This window comes from Carya illinoinensis, chromosome 14 (genome assembly GCF_018687715.1).
Source record: "Carya illinoinensis cultivar Pawnee chromosome 14, C.illinoinensisPawnee_v1, whole genome shotgun sequence".
In the NCBI taxonomy this organism is placed as follows: domain Eukaryota; kingdom Viridiplantae; phylum Streptophyta; class Magnoliopsida; order Fagales; family Juglandaceae; genus Carya; species Carya illinoinensis.
Window position 1 is genome coordinate 1,974,839 of NC_056765.1, and position 16,185 is coordinate 1,991,023.

A 16,185-nucleotide genomic window follows, 5' to 3' on the forward strand; every position below is an offset into this window, starting at 1 on the left:
GAGAGAGAAAAAATAGTAAAATAATGTTTGAAGAGTGAATTGTGGTTCTTCAAACTTGAATAAATACTATTCATAATTCTTCAAAATTTTGAAGATACATAATTTAATATAGACTAATTTAAAGGGATATTATTTAAATATAAAGATGCATAGGCTATTGCCAATGCTCTTATATTGGCAAAACTTAAAACGCCAGACAATATGAACGTGGATAGAGAAAACGCATCGATCCACAACAAAAACAACTTTTATATATTAATGGAGAGAGAGAGAGAGAGAGAGAGAGAGAGAGAGAGAGAGAGAGAGAGAGAGAGAGAGAGAGAGAGAGAGAGAGAGAGAGAGAGAGAGAGAGAGAGAGAGAGACCGTGAAGACGAAAGTCCCATCTGTACATACGCAACTAACTTCCAAAATCCGACAGCCAGACAGAGATCTAAAGAAAAAGTAGAGATGTTCTTTCTAAGAGCATTCCCATCCGTATCCACATCCACATCCCTATAATTTAACTTAAAATCACATTTTCTCAAAATTTTCCCTAAATTTTATTCATCTTCTAAAAACCTCTCACATCCCATTCTCCATCCTATCTCTATTTTATTAAATAATATTTCTCTATTCTTTTTTTATTACTTTTTTCTCTCTCTTCCATTTACAATCTTAGCTACTAACTTTTTCGTCTTATTATCTTTTTTTTAAATATCAATTTCTATTAAATTTTTTTATGGTTTTGACTATCAAATACAGTATTTTTTTAACCAAAATTTGTATTATAAAAATAGTAATTTTTTTTTTTATTTCATTAGTGCATTTTCTAACGTGATGGTAGGACTGTTCATAAAATTCGGCCCGGTCCGGAATCCGGCCCAGATTTAATCTAGGCCGAATTCCGGATTGTAAAACCCGGACCTAAGCGGTTTGGATACGAATTTAAAATCCGGATACCGGGTTTTTATTTATTTTTTTCCCCCCGGGCCCCGGCTAAATATCTCCCCCCCCCCTCTCTCTCTCTCGTTCATCTCAGAGTCAGAAACCCTAGTCGCCGCTCATCTTTGCCTCATTCTCTCTTGCTCTCATCAGTCGTGGGGCCTCATTCATCTCAGAGTCAGATACCTTGGAATAACGATGATGAAATGGTACAACTTGTATAGGTTTTGTTCAGGTAAGATCTGTGCTACGACATTCTGTGTTAGCATCCTTCTTTTGCTACGGCTACGACATTTTGTGCTAGATCTAGGTTTTTTTGTTATTTTGTTAAACGTGGGTATAAAATATATGCTGTTAGTTTGATAGATCTTGGTTTTTTTTAGTTATTTTGCTAGTAAAATGGCCTAGATAATGCGCCCTTTCAACAGAAGATTACAGTTTCTCATTTGGCCTTAGGTCTATTTAAATAAGATGCCATCACCTCAGAAAAAAATAATTGAAAATTTCTAGCCAACTCTGCATATGATAAGATCATGTTTCTGATCTTTCCTGACCTTATGAAAGTCTTGTGGAAGGATCAATAATTTTAAGAACAATATAGTATTGTGAGCATATTTGTTTTCAATGACTTTCTGCATTACCCTGTTTGAGCATATAATATAGTGTTTTGTTTACTGCATGGCAATCTCTTTATACCCTCATATTTGTAGCAGCAGTTGTGTTCCTCATGATTGTGCACATTCATAGAATTTGCATTAGGATTGTGACGAACATATATATATATATATATATAGGATTTGTAGCAGCAGTTAATTTCTAATTGTCAATGTTCTTAATACTAATTCAATCGCATTACACATACTAGTTGCTTCGAGGACTCAAATATTATACATCAAATTTGTCTTAGCTATGTATAAATATTAGGAATATTATACATCAAATATTAGGAATTTACCAATGGTATCTTAGCTATCTATAAATCAAATTTGTTTTGTTGATTAAATTGGGGAATACTTGGCCTCTCTTTCTTCTTGTTTGACTATATATTTATACAACACTACCATGTACGGATTGCTTAGAGGCACCTTTGATTCCTACTCTGTAATAATATTGGGCAATATATATTATTACTCTATTTTCAATGCAACTTTTATTCCTACTCTGTTTTCTAAGTCACTCTCTCAACCTCACCGTTGTAGAGAGAGACCCTTTCATGTATATGAAATTATCTCATATTTTTTCAATCATAAAAGTTCAATCATGTTAAGGAATTGATGGGTTCTGTGTTTTACTGCAGCTAACATGGAAAAAAGCTTTCCCGTAGGTGGGTGTTTCCCTGTTTTGGGATCCATGGGGAAGGTTTGCCATGGCCTAAGGTGACCCAAGGCTTGTTTGTTGGGATTTTCTTGTATAGGAGCATTCCATCTAGCCTAGAATTCTAGAGAACTATGTTCTTGGTGAGCCAATAAGGGATTCATTGCAAACCCTACAAGAACAAGTTGATTTTACAAGAACGTAACAAAGTAGTCTTGTTTGGATCATAAAATGCCAGCACTTTCAAGCACACCCAAATATCATTGTCTACCTTATCAATCTTTCACGTTATCTTGCTAGTGAGAAACGACATCACTCACACAGAATAAATGATATGCCTTCGGATTTACACAATACCATTTGCATTTATTAATGATTAGCATGCAAATCAACCCGCTAATTCAAATGAGCATGAACCCTTTGATCGACACGTTTTCAATTTCAAACCTAAGATATATTAAAATCAATTACAGTTAGAATAATTAATTCCACTTGCTACCTCAAAGGATCATAAAAATCTGCTTCTAAAACAGACTTAAAAAAAAAAAAAAACCGGGTTACCCGGTACCTAGATTTCCTGGTTAATAAAATCCGGATTAAGCCGGGTTTCAGCCCGGAGTCATAACCGGGTATACCCGGGCCGGAACCCGGTCCTGATTTTAAACCTGGGTTCCGGGCCGGGTATATTGATTAAGCTGAAATATTGCATATTTTAGCTATTTAAAACCAATGTATTTTAAATTTATCATGACATTATTATTGGTTTTAAATGGAAAAATGGTTAAAGTGAATAAATCAAAGTTGTGATTTTAATTGATTAAAAGCATGAATTTCTGCTTGAATTCTACCAACTATTGATTACTGTGCATTCTAGTCCATAATTTTTCTTGCTTTCTATTATCATTTGTGTTTGTACCATTGTTCTCCGTGTTCTCCTTGTGCTTCCTAAACAATAGTTGGGATGTAGAGAAGCTAGTGTAGTTGGTGGGGATTGATGTAGCGGAGGCAATTGTTTCTAATCTTGGGGGTCGAAAGCAAGGTGATGACCGTCTTATATGGCTAGTTACGTCGGATGGGTCTTTCCCTACCAAGAGTGTTTGGTCTTTTGTTCGAGTTACTGCTCCTAAATCTCAATGGTCTCATTGGATTTGGCATGGTATTTTGCCAAAGAAAATTTCCATACTCATGTGGAAGGCATTGAATAATAACCTTTCTGTGGATGATCAGATTAGAAGAATTGGTGTCCCTCTAGTTTCCAAGTACAAATGCTGCCATGAAGGTGCTTTTGAGGATCTCAACCATGTTCTCTATGGAGGTAATATAGTAGTGGCCATATGGAAGTTTAGCTCACATTTGCTAGGCATTCCTTATGTCGCTAGTCGATCATGGAAGGCTACGGTTGAGGCTTGGTTTCGTTGAGCTTCAAAGTTATCTCAGCAAAGAGATATTATGCTGAGGAAAATCAAGAACAAACACCATGCAGCAACCACTCACTCGGAACTGCACTCACACAATGCACATGCAGCAGCACAAACACGTGTTCACATGGACAGCAAAAGAAATGGACATGCTTTGACAGCCAATCACACATGCAGCAATAAACGTGACAGCAGCCACTCACACGATGCAACCATGCAGCACATGGACAGCACTCAAACAAACCATGCACATGCAGACAGCAAGCAGCAGGAGAAGAAATGGACGATGCACATGCAGAACAGAAAGCATCATTCGGACACCAGCTCACACAAGCAGCTTTCGGACAGCACACATGCAGACATGCAACATCATTCGGACAGCACTCAAACAAACAATACACAGCAGACCAGCCTTCGGACAGCAAACATGCAGACCATTCAACACATGGACAGCAAACATGCAGACCATTCACACATGCAGTACACATACAACAGCACATGGATTGAGCTGGAGCTGAACGTGCAGCAGCAACAAATTGATTCCTTCTTTTTCGAGTAGCTGGACGTGCAGCAGGAGGACAGCAACCAATCATTCGGACCAGTTCACACATGCAGACCAGCAAAGCATTCGGATTCACACATGTAGGAACACAGCACGTTGCAGAAAAAAAGAGCAGCCACTCACACCAGCTCACACACGCTGTACAGCAGCAGAAAGACACCCATTCACACATGCAGAAAAGTGCAACACACATGCAGTTCACACATGCAGACTAGTAAACGTGCAGCATCAGAGTTTTTTTTTCTTTCTCATGTGGACGGGAAGCAGCAGTAGCAGGGAATGAGTATTCGGTTAGCTGGAGCAGCTGGACGTGCAGCTATTTATTAGCTGGTAGCAGCAGTAGCAGAAGACAGTTTTTGTTTTGGACTTATTTTCTCTTTGTTTAGAAGCTAGCGGCAACAGCAGTTTTTTTTTTACTTACTTCTTTCTGTTTAGAAGCTAGAGAGAGCTATTGTTTTTTTTGGTTTTTCATTCGGCTACAGTTGAGCAACTAAGTTCTTGAAGTTGCACTTGTTTTCCCGTTTGAGTTTTCTTTCCATATATAGCCGTAGGGCAACCTTGAGTTTATTTTCCTTCTCTTCTGTTTAAGTAGCAGAATTTTCATTTCATTTTCTTTGACTTTTCTTTCTTAATATAGATTGGGCAGTTTTTGTTTTTGCCTACAATGCTTTGTTGTTTTAAGAATTTTTATTAAGTATTAAGAATTGTTTTAGAATTTTATCTCATTAATTGTAATACCTTAATTTCTTTCAAGTGTGCTAGTTGGTTTCATGCAACAAGAGAATTGTTTTAGAAGTTTTTAATCAAGTATGCTAGTTTGTTTCATGAAATAAAGGAATTGTTTTAGAAGTTTTTAATTAAGTGTACTATTTTAATTTATTGCAAGAAGGGTTTGGTAGAGAGCTTTTGTTTTTGTTTTAGTTGGGTAATTTAATTGTTGTTTACTTATTTCATGTTATTTATTTTTATTGTTTCATTAAGCTTTCATTTTAATAGTGATTACAATTGTTATGGTTTAATTTGAGAATTTGTGATTTAGATACAATGATAAACCCTAGAATATTGGTTTTATGCATTTTCAATTTTCAATGCATGTTTTGTCAATTACTTTCTAATCTAGTTTAATTCTTAATTTAGTTTTATTAATCTCTGAATTTAATCTGTTAGTCATTTACATTCCAATCCGACAATCAAAAATCTAAAAATATGAATCTAGTCCATGACTAGTAACCTCTTCCATCCATTGTACATATCATCCTCTTGTTTTCTCTTTGTGAAGTTTTTCACATTTTTCAACAAGTTTAATTTTAAGTAACTTTCCCTGAGGAGACGATCTAGGAATTTATTCCTAATTATTACACGACATCCTCCTGCACTTGGGATAGCATTAGTGCTACTCATTTTTGAGTGAGTCAAGTTTTTGGCGCCGTTGCCGGGGAAAGTTGTTTAACTTAAATTTAAACTTGTTATTTTATTTTATTTTTTTATTTTTTTCCTACCATATTATCTCCGGTTACTCATCTCATTTGCATCAACCACTCATCTCTACCATATTAGATTGATGTTTCATGTCATGGGTGAGAGACAGTTTAAATAGGTTGCTTAGAGTCACACCGAGTGTTGAGAGTAGTATACACAGCTTGGAGATAGATAGCTCGTCTGTCTTTTCTTTGAGTGAGCCAGGTGACAAAATTGAAATCGAATCAGAAAACATGGCTGCACCTGCACCACGCACTCTTAAGGACTATTTGCAACCCACTCGTACCACTACACCTTCATGCATAATTTTACCTGAAAATGCACCTAATTTCTCTATCAAGCATGGCATGATGTCAGTGATACCTCAGTTCCACGGGATGGATTCTGAGAGTCCTTACCAACACTTGACAGATTTTGAGTTGGCTTGTGCTACTTTTATCACTAGGGCTGTTATTGATGAATTCATTAGACTTCGTTTATTTCCTTTCTCTTTAAAGGATATAGCGAAGATTTGGTTTAACTCTTTGAGACCTAATTCCATTTCTAGTTGGTCTGACATGCAGCGTGAATTCTTACAGAAATTTTTTCCTTTTCAGAGAACTCAGTTTTTGCAAGAGCAAATCAGCTAGTTCAATCAGAGACCTGATGAGACATTTCAGGCCAGTTGGGAAAAGTTTAAGGATTTGGTGAACATTTGTCCACATCATGGTTTTGAATCTTGGAGGCTGGTGAGCTATTTTTACACTGGTCTCACTCCGGAATGCAAGCAGTTTGTTCAAACAATGTGCAATGGGGAGTTCTTCAGTAAAGAACCTGATGAAGCATTATCATTTTTTGACTACCTTGCTGAGAGCGCACAACAGTGGAACACTCGTGCTAATCGAGTTCCATTAGCAGCACAGCCACTGAGGGCTATTTCTGGAGGGGGCAGATATGAGCTTAAAGAAGACACTGATGTTCAAGCCCGAATAGCTGCATTGACTAGAAGACTAGAAGTCATGGAAATAGAAAAAGTGAAGGCTGCGAAAGTAGTAGAGGCATGTTCTATATGTGCTGATTCAAACCATAAGACCCAAGACTGCCCAATTATGCCAGTATTTCAAGAAGGTGGGTCTGAGCCAATGCAATCAGCTAACAGGGTTAATAGAGCACAAAATCAGTCTTTCTCCAACACATATAATCCGGGGTGGAGGAATCACCCAAATTTCTCATGGAGGAATGATCAGCCTGGTCGATCTCCACCACCTCAGCAGCAGCCATTTAATCAGGGTGCTCCTCAGCACCAGTATCCGCCATATCAGAATCCTCAGAGCTATCCTTATGTAGCTCCTCCTGGATTTCAGCCTCATGTAGCTGCACAAAGTTCTCAGCCTTCATCATCTGCAAAGAAGACTCTAGATGACAGTATGGCACAGATGGCCAATACACTTCAGCAATTCATGCAGATTCAGGCCACCACAAATAATCAGAACACTCAGGCCATAAATGAGTTGCGTGGCACTATTAATAAGATGAGCACAACCTTGAGCACCCTAGAGAAAGGGAAATTTCCAGCACAACCTCAGCCTAATCCTTAAGTATACAGACAACAACAACATCAAGTGCATAATGTCTCAGGAGACGTTATTGAGACAACAAAAGCTGTTCTTACCTTGAGAAGTGGGAAGGAAGTTCCCCGACCTGAGATGACCATAGACACAGAGGTGGTTGCTCCAACACCTAAAGATGCAGCAGAGACGGATGAAGTTGAAAAAGAACCAGAGGTAGTGAGACCAGAGCTGAAAAAGCCTGTGAGCGCAGATGTTGAGACTAGTAAGGGATACCAACCTGTGGTTCCCTATCCTCAGAGATTGGCACCTGGCCAAAAGAACAAGTATCACACGGAGATTCAAGAGATTTTCAAGCAAGTGAAGATCAATATTCCACTCTTGGATGCCATACAACAAGTGCGTTCATATGCAAAGTTTTTGAAGGACTTGTGCACGGTGAAGAGGAAGCTGAATGTAAAGAAGAAAGCTTTCCTAACGAAGCAAGTTAGTGCATTGATATTGAGCGAGACTCCTCAGAATTTTGGAGATCCCGGCTCTCCCAACATTTCCATCATGATTGGTGAATCACGCATTGGGAGAGCTTTACTTGATTTGAGGAGTAGTGTGAACTTGCTACCGTTCTCAGTATATGAGCAGTTGGGATTGGGTGAGCTTAAAAAGACCTCCATCATGCTACAGTTGGCTGACAGATCAGTTAAGGTACCGAGGGGTATTGTAGAGGACATGTTGGTCCAGGTGGACAAATTCTACTACCCAGTGGATTTTGTGGTTCTTGACATGCAGCAGCCAGTCTCCAGTATTTACCAAGCTCCTGTCATCTTAGGAAGACCATTTCTAGCTACATCAAATGCATTGATCAATTGCAGAAGTGGAGTTTTGAAGCTTACCTTTGGGAACATGGCACTGGAGTTGAACGTTTTCAACGCTTGTAAGATGCCAGCACATTTTGATGACACAAGCGATTTGAATGTTGTGGAGAGTTTGACACCAACAGATTTTATTTGCTCAACTTCTCCCTTCTCTGATGATGACTATATTTTTCAGACACCTGAATTTTTACTTGATGAAAAAATTGATCATATCAATGAAGATGACTTTGATTTTTTTGATTGTTTTGCAGATTCTTCATTACCACTTGAAGTACAGTTTGCGGGAGCAAGATGGAAACCCCATTTTGAAGCTCTACCACCACCAGACATGCTTAAAACTTCAAAGGAAGAAGTTCCCCAGTTGGAGCTGAAACCGCTTCCTCAAGATTTAAAGTATGTGTTCCTTGGTCCTGAAGAAGGCACTTTTCCGGTGGTGATTTCCTCAAAGCTAAATCAGAAGGATGAAGCCCAGTTGATTGAAGTATTAAGGAAGCATCGAGGCGCAATTGGTTGGACAATAGCTGACATCAAAGGCATTGATGCCGCTGTATGCACCCACAGAATCCATCTTGAAGACGATGCTAGACCAGTTCGTGATGCTCAACGTAGGCTCAATCCTACCATGAAGGAAGTTGTGAAAGAGGAGGTGTTTAAGCTACTCGAAGTGGGTATCATTTATCCCATCTCAGACAGTAAGTGGGTAAGTCCAACTCAAGTGGTACCAAAGAAATCTGGTTTGACTGTCATAAAAAATGATAAAAATGAGTTGATTCCAACTAGAATGGTTACTGGCTGGAGAATGTGCATTGACTATAGAAAACTTAACTCAGCCAGTAGGAAGGATCATTTTCCTTTACCATTCTTGGATCAAATTTTGGAAAGAGTAGCTGGTAATGCATATTATTGTTTCTTGGATGGCTATTCTGGTTATTATCAAATTGCTGTAGCACCTGAGGATCAGGAGAAAACCACTTTCACCTGTCCTTTTGGCACTTTTGCTTTTACTAGAATGCCTTTTGGTCTGTGTAATGCTCCAGCTACTTTTCAGAGATGCATGATGAGTATTTTTTCTGATATGATTGATGACATTTGTGAAATATTCATGGATGATTTCTCTGTTTTTGGAAAATCCTTTAAGAGTTGTTTGCATAATTTGGCACGTATTCTCCAGAGATGTGAGGAAAAAAATCTTTTACTTAATTGGGAGAAATGCCAATTTATGGTTACTCAGGGCATTGTATTGGGGCATATTGTTTCTTCTGAGGGTATAAAGGTTGACAAGGCAAAGATTGAATTAATATCTAAATTTCCTATACCTAGGACAGTTAGGGATATTCGCTCTTTTCTTGGTCATGCTGGCTTTTATAGGCGGTTTATTCAAGGGTTTAGTTCTATTGCAAAACCTTTGTGCACTCTTCTACAAAATGATATTGAATTTGTTTGGACTGATGAGTGCCAAAAAGCCTTTGATACCTTGAAAAAGTCGCTTACCACTGCCCCTATTGTGCAACCCCCGCAGTGGGACCTTCCCTTTGAGATTATGACAGATGCTAGTGACTATGCCTTAGGAGCTGTTTTGGGGTAGCGAGTGGATAACAGACCTTTTGTGATTTATTATGCCAGTAGAACTTTGAATGATGCCCAGAAAAATTATACCACTACTGAAAAAGAATTGCTTGCAGTGGTTTTTGCACTTGATAAATTCCGGGCTTATATTCTTGGTTCTCCTGTTACTATTTTCACTGACCACTCTGCTCTTAAGTATTTGTTGGCTAAGAAAGATGCAAAACCACGCTTGATTCGCTGGATTCTATTACTTCAAGAGTTCAACATCAACATTAAGGACAAGAAAGGAGTTGAAAACGTGGTAGCTGACCACCTCTCTAGATTGTCATCATCTCCTTCTTCACATGTCAGCCTTTCTCTTGATGATAGTTTCCCGGATGAGCAGCTGTTTGTGGTTGATAGAGCTCCCTGGTATGCTGACATAGTCAATTATCTGGTGACTGAGCGAATGCCTTCTGAATGGTCAACCCAAGATAAGCGTCGGTTTTTATCTGAGGTAAAACATTTCTACTTTGATGACCCTTATCTTTTCAAATATTGTTCGAACCAATTGATTCGGAGATGCATTCCTGATGATGAGTTTTCTTCGGTATTGAGATTTTGTCATATTGGTGCATGTGGTGGTCATTTTTCAGCAAATAAAACAGTGGCAAAAATTTTGCAAAGCGGTTTTTATTGGCCTTCCATGTTTAAGGACGCTTACTATTTTTGTAAAGCATGTGAGTCTTGTCAAAAGTTGGGAGCCATTAGCAAAAGAAACATGATGCCCCTTTCCCCCATTCTTACTTTAGAAATCTTTGATTGTTGGGGAATAGACTTCATGGGACCTTTTCCGGTTTCCTTTGGAAACACATATATTTTATTGGCTGTGGACTATGTTTCAAAGTGGGTTGAGGCCATCGCTTGCAAAACCAATGACCATCATGTTGTACTAAAGTTTTTACAATCTTTGTTTGCTCGATTTGGCATGCCCAAGGTTATCATTAGTGACGGGGGTTCTCATTTTTGCAATAAACCATTTTCTACACTTATGAAGAAATATGGTATCACACACAGAGTTTCTACCCCTTATCACCCTCAAACAAATGGGCAAGCTGAATTGGCAAACAGAGAGATAAAAATCATTATGGAGAAAACAGTAAATCCTAATAGGAAAGATTGGTCGATTAAGCTTATTGATGCTTTGTGGGCTTATAGGACAGCTTTTAAAACAAATCTAGGGATGTCTCCCTATCGATTAGTTTATGGTAAAGCTTGTCATTTACCTGTTGACATTCAACATCGAGCTCTTTGGGCCATAAAACATGTTAACATGTCACTTGATGAAGCTTCAGGGTTGAGAAAATTGCAGATCAATGAATTGGATGAAGCTCGTCGGAATGCTTATGACAACGCGCAACTGGCAAAGGAACGCATGAAAATTCTGGATGATCAGAAAATTCATCCAAAGCATTTCACACTTGGCCAGGAAGTTCTTCTTTACAACTCTCGCTTGCATATTTTTCCTGGAAAGTTGAAATCCCGATGGAGTGGGCCGTACATTGTAAAGACCGTTCATCCTCATGGCGCGGTAGACATTGTCAATCCGAAGAATGGTAATAGTTTCACTGTCAACGGACAACGTTTAAAGTCATTTCTGAAGGTCTTTGATCCACATGAAGAGATCTTGCTTGTGCAAGACCCCAGGGGAGTGCTTTAAGTTGTTTTTCCTTCTTTACAGTTTTCTTTACTTGCTTTGTTTTTATTTGTTCTTTTGCTTTGATTTTATATTTCATGTTGATTGTTTGTTTTGCTTGCTTAGTTCTGTGTACTTTGTTTTCTTTCGTTCGATTCATTGAGGACTATGTATCTCACTAGTTGGGGGGTAGCATGTGTGCACATATAATAAAAAAAAAAAAAAATTTGAAATTTAAGATTTGTGAAATTTGAGCATCTTGGTGGAGTAGTTGAGCGGGATCATTTGTGAAAAATTTATTTTCAAGCTTAAACATAGAGCATGATTTTTGATGCATCATGTTTTGTTGATATGTGACTTGAAACACCGGGATGTTATGCTTATTGAGATGAAACTTGATAAAATTTTTGTAGAACGAAAGGCAAATTTTGAAGGACATTTTGCACATGCTTACGCTTGTAGTGTTCCTTATTTACCATTCATTGATTTAACACTGGAGAAGTAAACTGCAGGACTACCGAGCCATGCCAAAAAAAAAAATGAAAAGATTAGAATGAAAAAAAAAAAAAAAAGAGAGAAAAGGAATAAAGGCAACTTAGTGAACTTTCCTAAGTAAAAAGGGCTAGAAACAGTTACCCAAGACTTTGGGGGTTGAGTGTCCAACCTTTAAAAAACAGAGCTGGCGTGAAAACTGCTAGTCCCTTGGGCTTTGAGGTAGTTAGAATCAGCAACGATTAATCTTAAGGTTGAAAAATCCTATGAAAAATCATGGCTAGTAATAAGGAACGCACAGCCAGTTTAGCTCCACACACATATTTGAGTTATGAGGAATTTGCCTCAATTCTACGTGAAAGATTGTTGAGATAGTCTTGACGGGTATAGCCCCTGGTGGTTTAGTGGTAACATGTCACTTTTGTGGGAATTCAGAATTATGTTTGATTGCTTTTGTTTGAATTTCGAGTTTTATGCAATGTTCCTCTCAATTAATTTTCACTATTTTGCTCAAGGATTAGCAAAATGCTAGTTGGGGGGTGTGATTGAGCTGAAATATTGCATATTTTAGCTATTTAAAACCAATGTATTTTAAATTCATCATGACATTATTATTGGTTTTAAATGGAAAAATGGTTAAAGTGAATAAATCAAAGTTGTGATTTTAATTGATTAAAAGCATGAATTTCTGCTTGAATTCTACCAACTATTGATTACTGTGCATTCTAGTCCATAATTTTTCTTGCTTTCTATTATCATTTGTGTTTGTACCATTGTTCTCCCTGTTCTCCTTATGCTTCCTAAACAATAGTTGGGATGTAGAGAAGCTAGTGTAGTTGGTGGGGACTGATGTAGCGGAGGCAATTGTTTCTAATCTTGGGGGTCGAAAGCAAGGTGATGACCGTCTTATATGGCTAGTTACGTCGGATGGGTCTTTCCCTACCAAGAGTGTTTGGTCTTTTGTTCGAGTTACTGCTCCTAAATCTCAATGGTCTCATTGGATTTGGCATGGTATTTTGCCAAAGAAAATTTCCATACTCATGTGGAAGGCATTGAATAATAACCTTTCTGTGGATGATCAGATTAGAAGAATTGGTGTCCCTCTAGTTTCCAAGTGCAAATGCTACCATGAAGGTGCTTTTGAGGATCTCAACCATGTTCTTTATGGAGGTAATATAGCAGTGGCCATATGGAAGTTTAGCTCACATTTGCTAGGCATTCCTTATGTCGCTAGTCGATCATGGAAGGCTACGGTTGAGGCTTGGTTTCGTTGAGCTTCAAAGTTATCTCAGCAAAGAGAGATTATGCTGAGGAAAATCAAGAACAAACACCATGCAGCAACCACTCACTCGGAACTGCACTCACACAATGCACATGCAGCAGCACAAACACGTGTTCACATGGACAGCAAAAGAAATGGACATGCTTTGACAGCCAATCACACATGCAGCAATAAACGTGACAGCAGCCACTCACACGATGCAACCATGCAGCACATGGACAACACTCAAACAAACCATGCACATGCAGACAGCAAGCAGCATGAGAAGAAATGGACGATGCACATGCAGAACAGAAAGCATCATTCGGACACCAGCTCACACAAGCAGCTTTCGGACAGCACACATGCAGACATGCAACATCATTCGGACAGCACTCAAACAAACAATACACAGCAGACCAGCCTTCGGACAGCAAACATGCAGACCATTCAACACATGGACAGCAAACATGCAGACCATTCACACATGCAGTACACATACAACAGCACATGGATTGAGCTGGAGCTGAACGTGCAGCAGCAACAAATTGATTCCTTCTTTTTCGAGTAGCTGGACGTGCAGCAGGAGGACAGCAACCAATCATTCGGACCAGTTCACACATGCAGACCAGCAAAGCATTCGGATTCACACATGTAGGAACACAGCACGTTGCAGAAAAAAAGAGCAGCCACTCACACCAGCTCACACACGCTGTACAGCAGCAGAAAGACACCCATTCACACATGCAGAAAAGTGCAACACACATGCAGTTCACACATGCAGACCAGTAAACGTGCAGCAGCAGAGTTTTTTTTTTTCTTTCTTATGTGGACGGGAAGCAGCAGCAGCAGGGAATGAGTATTCGGTTAGCTGGAGCAGCTGGACGTGCAGCTATTTATTAGCTGGTAGCAGCAGCAGCAGAAGGCAGTTTTTGTTTTGGACTTATTTTCTCTTTGTTTAGAAGCTAGCGGCAGCAGCAGTTTTTTTTTACTTACTTCTTTCCGTTTAGAAGCTAGAGAGAGCTATTGTTTTTTTTGGTTTTTCATTCGGCTACAGTTGAGCAACTAAGTTCTTGAAGTTGCACTTGTTTTCCCGTTTGAGTTTTCTTTCCATATATAGCCGTAGGGCAACCTTGAGTTTATTTTCCTTCTCTTCCGTTTAAGTAGCAGAATTTTCATTTCATTTTCTTTGACTTTTCTTTCTTAATATAGATTGGGCAGTTTTTGTTTTTGCCTACAATGCTTTGTTGTTTTAAGAATTTTTATTAAGTATTAAGAATTGTTTTAGAATTTTATCTCATTAATTGTAATACCTTAATTTCTTTCAAGTGTGCTAGTTGGTTTCATGTAACAAGAGAATTGTTTTAGAAGTTTTTAATCAAGTATGCTAGTTTGTTTCATGAAATAAAGGAATTGTTTTAGAAGTTTTTAATTAAGTGTACTAGTTTAATTTATTGCAAGAAGGGTTTGGTAGAGAGCTTTTGTTTTTGTTTTAGTTGGGTAATTTAATTGTTGTTTACTTATTTCATGTTATTTATTTTTATTGTTTCATTAAGCTTTCATTTTAATAGTGATTACAATTGTTATGGTTTAATTTGAGAATTTGTGATTTAGATACAATGATAAACCCTAGAATATTGGTTTTATGCATTTTCAATTTTCAATGCATATTTTGTCAATTACTTTCTAATCTAGTTTAATTCTTAATTTAGTTTTATTAATCTCTGAATTTAATCTGTTAGTCATTTACATTCCAATCCGACAATCAAAAATCTAAAAATATGAATCTAGTCCATGACTAGTAACCTCTTCCATCCATTGTACATATCATCCTCTTGTTTTCTCTTTGTGAAGTTTTTCACATTTTTCAACAAGTTTAATTTTAAGTAACTTTCCCTGAGGAGACGATCTAGGAATTTATTCTTAATTATTACACGACATCCTCCTGCACTTGGGATAGCATTAGTGCTACTCATTTTTGAGTGAGTCATATACCCGGATACCCGGTTCGGTACCCTGTTGAACACCCCTACGTGATGGCCATATTTTATTATTTAGTATTCTTTATCCGTTTTTTTAATGATAATACCTAGTCACGTATTGAATATAAAACTTCCACTCGTTTTTTTAACAGGAACATTTTTTGTCTTTTCCCCAACGGTAGCATTTTTTATCTTCTCTCTAACAGTAACTTTTTTTGTCTTTTCTCAAACGGTAACATTTTTTGTCCTATATGTAACGATAACTTTTTCCTCCATAAATACGCATATTGCTAACATTCACACTCTCACAAACTCTTATTTTATTTGATCTATAGAACCGAAATTCAATAGTCTTCCCTGATCTCCCACTTCTTTCATCAAATGGCTCATACTTTCTTTCGCAAATTGTTGACATACATATCCTCTGAAGATGATAGCGATGTTGTTCTTAATGAGGAGGCCGATGGACAGTCATCGAGGCATCGTAACAATCGCCAACGTCGTAAGTTTATTCGGCGTGATCATATTCAGGGGCACGAGCGCCTATTTCGCGATTATTTTGCAGAAAATCTAGTATATCCCTTGAATCTATTTCGAATGAGATTTCAGATGAGCCGTCCCCTATTTCTCCGTATTCTAAATGAGGTAGAGTCTTACGAGCCGTACTTCGTCCAGAGAAGAGATAATGCTGGAAGACTCGGTTTATCTTCTATGCAAAAGATAACTGTAGCACTTAGAATGATGGCGTATGGGGTTACTGGAGATTTTATGGATGAATACATACGTATTGGTGAAAGCACCGCAATGGAGAGCCTAAAAAAATTCTCTGAGACAATAGTAAGTGTTTTTTCAGATGAATATCTGCGATCTCTAAATGCCAACGATATTACCCAATTACTTGTTGTAGCTGAACAACGAGGATTCCTAGGAATGCTGGGAAGCATTGACTGCATGCATTGGAAGAGAAAAAATTGTCCTGCAGCCTGGAAAGGTATGTACTCTAGCCACATCCGTGAACCCACTATTACTTTAGAAGCAGTTACTTCATATGATCTCTGGATATGGCATGCATTTTTTGGTATATCCGGTTCACAT